This window comes from Coptis chinensis, chromosome 5, assembly GCF_015680905.1.
Source record: "Coptis chinensis isolate HL-2020 chromosome 5, ASM1568090v1, whole genome shotgun sequence".
Taxonomy (NCBI): Eukaryota; Viridiplantae; Streptophyta; class Magnoliopsida; order Ranunculales; family Ranunculaceae; genus Coptis; species Coptis chinensis.
Window position 1 is genome coordinate 39,373,630 of NC_141460.1, and position 8,284 is coordinate 39,381,913.

Below are 8,284 nucleotides of genomic sequence, written 5' to 3' on the forward strand. Positions count from 1 at the left end.
TTGCATCGTTCTATTAGATCCAGTGGGGGATTTCGAATCCCCAAATATATTTAATTTGTTACCCGTTTTTCATGGTCCCTATCAGCACATCATAGGGATTGACCGAAGTCCTTACTACATTCCACCATCCCTACGGTAGGTTTGAACAAATTAAACTAAGGGTATTTCCTTTCACCTTAGCCCGATAAAGGCGTGACTTTGGTTAAGCGCCCAAACGCTAATTACGTGGACTCGTGGACTTAACTTGTTCAACTATTCATGGAACATTTTACCCACCACCAAGACCAATGAAATGCTTTCCAAGATTCATTTCTTTTCGATGTAATCCTCATGAATCATTTTCAGAGGCTGGGAATCGTTTCACCGATCTACTTATAGAGTGTCCACACCATAACCTCGTGAAAGACATGTTAGTTCGTGCCTTTTTCAAAGGACTTCTACACCACCATAAAGAAGTCCTTGACATAATGAATGGGGGTAGTTTCTTAAGTAAAGGAGCCTCGAAGGCTTATAAATTTTTAGAAGATCAGACTAAGCGGAATAATAATTGGGGGGGTAGTGATGATATCTCCCATTCTGCTAGTTCTTCAACAACAGCTAAAGCCGCCGGTATGTTTGAGATGAAACCCGATCCAAAACTTAAAAATTTAATCGAATCTCTAACTAAAAAGGTAGAAGCTATTTCTGTCCAACAAAAACCTATCCTCATCATGAATGTTAACTCCAACCCATGTAATTTCTGTTTGAGTCCAGAGCACCCCGACTCCTATTGTCCTTTCGTTTACGAACAACAAACATTACAACAAGACAACGTTGGCTCAATTAATAGTTATCCTATTCCTAACGCCCCTTGGCGACAATACCCCAACTTCAGTTGGAGAAATAATCAACAAGAAACAACTCCAGGATTTAATAATCAAAATGTTAGGCAAGCAAACAATTATAACCAACCTCCACAACGACAAGGACAAGGTCAGGGTAATTATAATAACTATAACAACGAAGCGTAACCACGACAAGGTCAAGCACAAGGTCAGGGTAATTATAATAATTATAATGCAAATCGAGGTATCGTTCCGGTTAATAATAATAACTATCACAACCCACATATAAATAATCAACGTGACATAGTCCCTGTCACACAACCTATAGCTAACACTCTTCCACAACCGGATCATTTTGATACCTTTATGCAATCTCAACAACAGATTTTGCAAGCCATCCAACTTTCCTTACAGCAGCTAGCCCAAGAGAAAGTACAACCCAAAGGTGTGTTTCCAGGACAAGCGATACCTAATCCTAAAACACCAAACACAGCCTTTGAGGTGAACGGTAATACTAGTACGGAAAATATAAACGTAGGTGAGCAAAATGCCATCACCACTCTCCGTTCTGGTAAAATGGTTGACAACAATGTAACTATGCCTATAGTTACCCCACAAGTAGTCCCTACACAAGAGATTGAACTAGATACCGAAATAGAAACTGAAGAGCCTACCCCTGTAGAGGTACCAGTTAAACCACAACCTAAGAAACAAAAAGCAAAGGTTAGACATCCAGTTGAACCATACACTAAGCATAGAGAGACACCAGCGTTTCCCCAGAAATTAGCTATGTTAAACAGAGATACAAACTTTGACGAGATTAGGGAAGTATTCAAGAATCTGACGATTAACTTACCCTTTCTCGAAGCAATTAAAAAATTACCTCACCATGCTAAGTTTCTTAAGGAGTTGTACACTACTAGGCGTAGGAAAAATATTCCTAAAGACGCCTTTCTAACTGAACAATTTCCAACTTTAACATAACATAATGGAATTGTGAAGTACAAGGACCCTGGTTGTCTTACTGTACAATGCACCTTAGGAGATTCTCACACGACCACCGCTTTATTAGACCTGGGGACAAGTGTCAACTTACTCCCATATTATTTATACAAACAAATAGGTCTACAAGAGATGCAACCTACTCAAATGACGTTGCAATTAGCGGATAGGTCTATTAAGTATCCTAAGGGTGTGGTTAAAAACGTGCTAGTTAAGGTCCAGGATTTCTACTATCTTGCTGATTTTGTTATTCTCGATACAGAAGTCGTTAATGACTCTGTTCCGATCATCTTAGGGCATCCATTTTTGGCAACTGCCAACACACTTATAAACTGCCGAAATGGTTCGATGTCCTTGTCTTTTGGCCATCTTTTCGGTTGAGGTAAATGTTTTTAAAATGATGAAACAGGTTACTAGATTCATTTATAGATAGAGAGATTAGCATGATCGAGAGCTTAACGCTAAATTACTTTAATAACACGTTTCCAAAACCATATGCATAAATTCCTTTCATTTGGAAGTTCAGATTTTGTCAATGACTCCTACGCATAAGAAGTCAACACCATCTTCGAAGTCTACACAAATCATAGAACCTTCGGTTGCTCCATATACGAGTTTGAAGACCGCTGCCTAAGCAAGTATTCATTACTCAAGATTGAGGACACCCGTAAGCTTTTATCGACATACCAACCACCCGGTATTTTAAACCTCTTCCTCCGAAAGTTAAAATATATTCAACTTGATCCGGATGGTAGCCATCGGTAATTATATCTTTCTATTATCTAAGGAGGAAGAGACACGTTTAATCAGGGTGATTAAGGAACATCGTTCTGCGATTGGTTGGTCCCTAGCCGATATTAAGGGAATTGACCCTAATGTGTTCACTCACCGTATCCATTTGGAGGATAACGCAAAGACTTCTCGCGAACCTCAACGTCGTTTGAACCCGGCCATGAAAGAAGTGGTGGGGAAGAAGTCTTTACATTTTGATGCGCGGGTATCATATACCCAATCTCTGATAGCGAATGGGTCAGTCCCATTCATGTAGTTCCAAAAAAATCAGGGATTACAATGGTACATAATGCCAAGGGTGAATATGTTGCCACACATGGTCCTATGAAATGGAGGATCTGTATTGATTATAGATGTTTAAATGCCATGACATGAAAGGATCATTTTCCATTACCCCTTTATAGACCGGATGCTAGAACGCCTAGCTGGTCATGCTTTTATTGTTTTTGGATGGCTACTCCCGGCTATTTCCAAATTATTATTGATATTGATGCCCAAGAAAAGACTACCTTTACATGTCTTTTTGGAACATCGCCTATAAACTAATGCCTTTTGGCCTTTGTAATGCTCCTAGTACCTTCCAAATGTGTATGCTTCATATATTTAGTGACATGGTAGAGCCGTTTTATGGAAGTATTCATGGATGATTTTTCTATCTATGGAAACTCTTTCATCGACTGCCTATCTAACCTATCTAAGGTTTTGACACGTGTGAAGAGAAGAGTCTAGTTTTAAATTGGGAAAAATGTCATTTCATGGTAAAAAAGGGCATAGTACTAGGTCACAATGTATCTAGTGATGGCATAGAAGTTGATAAGGCCAAACTAGATAAGATAGCAACTCTACCTATACCACGATTTGTCCGCGGATATTATAGCCTTTCTAGGCCATGCAGGTTTTATAGGCACTTTATCAAAGATTTTTCTAAAATAGCAAGGCCGCTAACTAAGCTGTTTTTAAAGGATGTCATCTTTGATTTTAATTTTAATTGTAAACAGGCTTCTGAAACTTTAAAAGTTGCCTTAACTTCTGCACCCATTATACAGCCTCCCGATTGGTCTAAACCTTTCGAACTCATGTGTGATGCTAGTGATTATGCAGGTTGGTGTCGTCTTTGGGACGAAAACTAGATAATAAATCCACTGTTATTTATTATGCTAGTAAAACTCTAAACGATGCTAAAAGGAATTATACAACTACTGAAAAAGAATTCTTAGCTGTCATTTATGCTTTAGATAAGTTTCGTCCTTATTTGGTTGGTTCTAAGACCCTAGTTTACACCGACCATGCAGCCTTTAGGTACATTCTCACAAAGAAGGATGCCAAGCAGAGATTAATCCAATGGATTCTCCTCCTACAAGAGTTCACCTTAGAAATAAAGGACAAAAGAGGGGTCGAAAACGTAGTTGCCGACCACTTATCTAGACTGACAAATGACGATGATAGTGATTCGGAGTCCATACCCGACTCTTTTCCTGATTAGTATTTGTATGCTATTTTTTCTAGACCATGGTATGCTAACATCGTGAATTATTTAGTGGCTGATGCTATTCCTTATGATTGGTCAAGAAATGAACGTAAGAAGTTCTTGGCCAGAGTTAAGCTATACTACTGGGGTGAGCCCTACCTTTTTAAGTATTGTACGGATCAGATTATTCGTCGTTGTATTCCCCAGTGGGAATATAATAAGGTTCTCTCAATCTGCCATGAAAAAGAGTGTGGTGGTCATTTCAGTGGTATGAAAACAGCCGCTAAAATTCTATAATGTGGGTTTTATTGGCATACTCTCTTTAAAGATGCCCAAGTGCATTGCAAGGCGTGCATTCGTTGCCAACAACTTGGGCGAATCACGAAGCGTAATATGATGCCATTGAATCCAATCATGGTGGTAGAAATTTTTGACGTATGGGGCATTGATTTCATAGGTCCCTTTCCAGTTTCCCACGACTTCATCTATATTCTAGTTGCCGTGGACTACGTGTCTAAATGGATAGAGGCCATGGCTTGCCGTAGCAATGACCATAAGACAGTTGTGTTTTTTTGTTAAAGAGCATATTTTCTATCAATTTGGCATTCCCAAGGCCATCATTAGTGATGGTGGAACACATTTTTGTAACAGAGTTGTTGCATCTCTTGTGAAGAAATATGGAGTTACACATAAGGTAGCAACTCCGTATCATCCACAAACTAGCGGACAAGTAGAAGTTTCTAATAGGGAAATCAAAAAGATCTTAGAAACAACAGTAAATCCTGATAGGAAAGACTGGTCAAAGCGTCTATCTGATGCCTTATGGGCATATAGGACTGCTTTCAAAACTCCTATAGGTATGTCTCCCTTTAGACTTGTATTTGGGAAACCTTGTCATTTGCCCATTGAATTGGAGCATCGTGCTATGTGGGCTATAAAAAGCCTTAACTTCAATTTTGATGAGGCGGGTGTCAAGCGCAAGTTGCAATTGAATGAGCTTGAAGAAATCCGTAGCGATTCTTATGGCCTCGTAAAAGGATTATAAAGCTAACATGAAAGCGTGTTTATGATAAGCAAATTTTGCTTAAAGAGTTTGTGGTAGGTCAAAAGATCTTACTTTACAATTCCCGCCTACATATTTTTCGTGGAAATTAAAACCCGTTGGACTGGTCCTTTTCTAGTTATCAAGTCACCCTTACGGGAAATTTGCCTTGGTAAATCCCAAGGACAACAGTACCTTTCAAGTAAATGGCCAACGGTTGAAACATTTTCACGAGCTATTGTCCCCTGATGTAGAGGAAGTCCTTTTACAGTATCCTGTCTATGAGGACTGACCTTTTTCATTTGTGTACTTCCTTTCATTTCCATATATTGGTAAGTACACTATTAAGGTAACCGGGCCCTCCCTATGGAGTGTGTGGCTGTAAGTACCGGATTTTAAGTCCATGTTTAACATAATTCACGTTTTCCACTCTTGCATGTTTTCTCGGTTTTTGAGTCATGTCCCTCTATGGCGTGAATTATGCATTTAATGCTTTCTTGTTTTCTTATAATAAATTTTATTCATAAAAAATAAAAAAAAATTATTTGAAATCACACACATAGTAAGTTAAGAAGTCTCGGGAATACGACTTTAAAAGACCCAATTTTTAAAACAAATTTTCTCAACTCTGTGGCTAAAATTTGTTTTAGGGTGGGGTGTTCGATCCATCCTGGATTATTCAACTCTCCAGTTGTGTTGGTTAGATCGTTTAATTGTATTACGATTCGGGTTGACATTATCTATGAAATTAGATTTCATTCGTTCGCATAACTTACGTTATGCACGTATTTCGAGGCATTTTTAATCTTCTTATATGTCACCAACGGTCGGACTAGAGCGTTTTATGGATCATTGGATTGGAAATTCTCTCCTGATCATTTCCATATCTCATTCGCAAAAATCGGCATGGTAATGAAGCGACAAATTAAGTTTGAAGTTGCGCAAAATATCAAAAAATAAAAATTTGAAAATCAAGTGGGCTTGGGCCCAACTTCGCACGCACGTGCATCTCTTTCCTTCACACCAACAGTCAGCGATTCCATTCTTCAAACCGCCATTACCAAATTTCAAAGCTTCAAAAACCTAACCTAAAAAAAATAAAATAAAATAAGAAACCTAAATACACCCACGCCCAAAGTTAAAACCCACCCCAAATCTTCTCCTAACTACAACCACCACCACCTCCACCTCCACCAACTTAAACAACCAAACACCACCAAAAATTCAAAAATTTCGACTGCCACCACCACCATCGCGCCTCCTGCCATTATTTTTAGTTAGGGTGTTTCAAAACAAGTCCTCTACCTTATTCAAACCCACACATCTTATAAAAACTCTAATGGCTCAAAGACGTCGGATATTGCCGGAGCACGCTTTTATCATCAGCGACCACTTTGGCATTTGTTTTTACGGTGACGAGATGGTTAGGAGAGACTAGAGTGGTTTGTGGTACTTTATTTGACTATTGTTACCACAAAGATTTGGTCCGGGAGTTTTATAGGAGGAGAGAGGTTACTACTGGGTTGTTGGTGGCTGGGAGGAGGAGAGAGGTTACTACTGGGTTGTTGGCTGAGATTTTAGGCATTCCTCCTAGACACCATCTCGATGCCACATTACAGGATTCCCAGTTTACTGCTGTAAAACCTTTGATGAATGCGACTGTTTCGGAATGGAACTACAATGCGAGCTCGCATTGTGTTCACCAGTCATCTCTCCGAACCAACCAGCTGGCTGTAGCTCAGTGGATTGGTAGGAATGTCATAGGGAGGGAGAAATTCAGTGATATCAGCCTGAACTGCCTTCACGTTCTATGGATATTCCAGGAGCAGAAGTATGAGTTCTATATTTTGGAGTTTTTGTGTAACATGATTATTGGAATTGGAAAAAGTATTGCACATCTCCCTGTTTTGATAACGAAGATCATGATAACCTTGAGAGTGACTCCGAGGTCTGATAGGATTTGCCTGAAGGAGCACCGAAATCATCATATTTATACGGAGTGTATCTAGAGAATTTGGAGGTTGCCTGAAGAGAGGGTAGTCGAGGAGAGTAACTCGGAGGATGAGGATGACACGACATGTTTTGATGCCGATGCCTTGGAGAGGTGTAGGTCGGATGCAGAACGCATGGCTGTGATTCACCGTGGCATGCGTTCTCTCAATACTATTTGTGAAGACCTCCGAACTCGGTAGGCTACCATGCATCATAACTTCGAGACTCGTGCCCGGCGCGAGGATGAGCGGTGGGAACATACGAGGGCTGAGATGGACGCTCAGTGCCAGTTCCGAGACGACATGCTTTCACGCTTTCCACCCTAGGGGGGTTTTTCTTTGGAGGAGCAGTCTGTGAGGCACGAGCGTCGTCGCCGCAAGACGGATGGCTCTGGCCCATCGGAAGCCCAAGGGCCATCTGCTTCTCGAGTGCATTCCACTACTAGTAGCGAGTGGTTTAGGGATCTAATGAGTTGATTTGTTTTATTATATTTGTTTTTATTTAGTACGGATGTAAAAAGATTAGTTCAGTAATTAAATTTGAATTTGGTTGTCGTATGTTATTTGGAATTCAATTTTAATATAAGTTGGTTAATTTCTAATTATGCGTTGTTCTTATCATTAATCCCACCATCCCGAATTGTTTGGGGGTGGTATTATTTAGCCTAATGATAAGAGCCCAAAACTGTAGTTTTAACCCCTTAATAATCATAGTGTTAGACCAATTATGTGAATAATAAGTAAGAGTTAATACTGATTACGTGTTTTTATGCATTTCAGGCTTCAAAGTCCATTACGTGCAGAAATGTGCCACTTTAGCGAGATAAAGGAGCAAAAGTCGCCAGAACTTCGAATGCCATATCTTTGGACTCAGACCTCGGAATTGGGCCTACCTTATGTCAAAACGACCGGCTCAGAAAGAGCTTTGCAATGGTCCAAGCCTTGACCCAATCAGAAGAGCAGAAGTAGACAAAAAGTCTATGGAAGCCAACTGCAGCTGAAGAGGCCTTTTGGATCGAAGATTGGGTTTTGGGCACCGATTCTTCGCCCAAAACATGGCTCCAAGCCCATGCACGATTTTGGATCTGAATGTATAAAACAAAAGCTTAATTCTTTGTTAATGGTAGATAGTTAAGTTAGAAAATAATTAGATTAGTTAGCCTCC